The sequence below is a fragment of the Diaphorina citri genome, unplaced genomic scaffold, assembly GCF_000475195.1.
Source record: "Diaphorina citri unplaced genomic scaffold, Diaci psyllid genome assembly version 1.1 scaffold36876, whole genome shotgun sequence".
In the NCBI taxonomy this organism is placed as follows: Eukaryota; Metazoa; Arthropoda; class Insecta; order Hemiptera; family Psyllidae; genus Diaphorina; species Diaphorina citri.
Genome location: NW_007414208.1, coordinates 1 through 945, shown reverse-complemented (window position 1 = coordinate 945; position 945 = coordinate 1).

Sequence of the window (945 nt, the reverse complement as noted above, 5' to 3'; positions counted from 1 at the left end):
TCTCCCCCCCCTTCCCCCCCCCCCCAAGGGCTGAGCACCATGAGTCTACTGTCTGCTGGACTTCCCCTTTCCCTCTATTCCTAATGTAATAATATTATTTAGTAATCGGTTCTTTTGTAATTGGTTTGTACCTTGTAGACTGTAGACTTGTACTCATTGCACAACTTGTGATAAAGCAATTACTTTTTTTGAGTAATTGATTACATCCAAATTAGAACCGGTAGGTACTTACCGGTACTTTTGAGAACCGGTACTTTACAAGTAAAATACTTACTCGTATACATCTCTAGGTATGATGTCTGCGTTTGATGCCACCATTTTCCCAAAGCTTCCATCATGCTATTGATGGCCTTGAGTATACCTACTTGGTAGCTCTAGGATTCTAGGTAGGTACCTACCAATGACTCTAAAGTCACCGTGCAAAAACTCTCAAACCTTCTGCCACGGCTCATGGTGTTTCAGATTGATTTACTTCTTGGATGGTATTTAACACAAAATTAATGTAATAATAATTAGGTACGAACTTACCTCGTTGGAATTTTAAAGATGGGCGAAGCGAAGGGCGGTGTCGGAATTTTCACACAAAGTTGTTGATTTTTGTCAATCTAAATCAACGCTAGCAGTTAACACACACCAAGAACAAGCAGAGTGCCTTCGAGGAATTCTAATTAAGAGTTTCGAAATAGTTTATTCAAATAATAGTTATTTAATTTCCAAAAATAGATTTCCTTCCCTTTTCTTTTCTTTTGACGTTTTGACACAAAAAGAAAATGGCTAGGATGCTACGTTGCCAGGATAATCGATGACAGCGTTCCGCTATGTTGCCAAGTGTCCGTTTCAAGGAGGATAGGAATGAGTGGATAAAGGACTAGTAAAGAAAATTAGAAAAGTGAAGCCAGCGGCCGTAGCACGTTGCATTCGAATGCATGGAGGTATGAATATTTT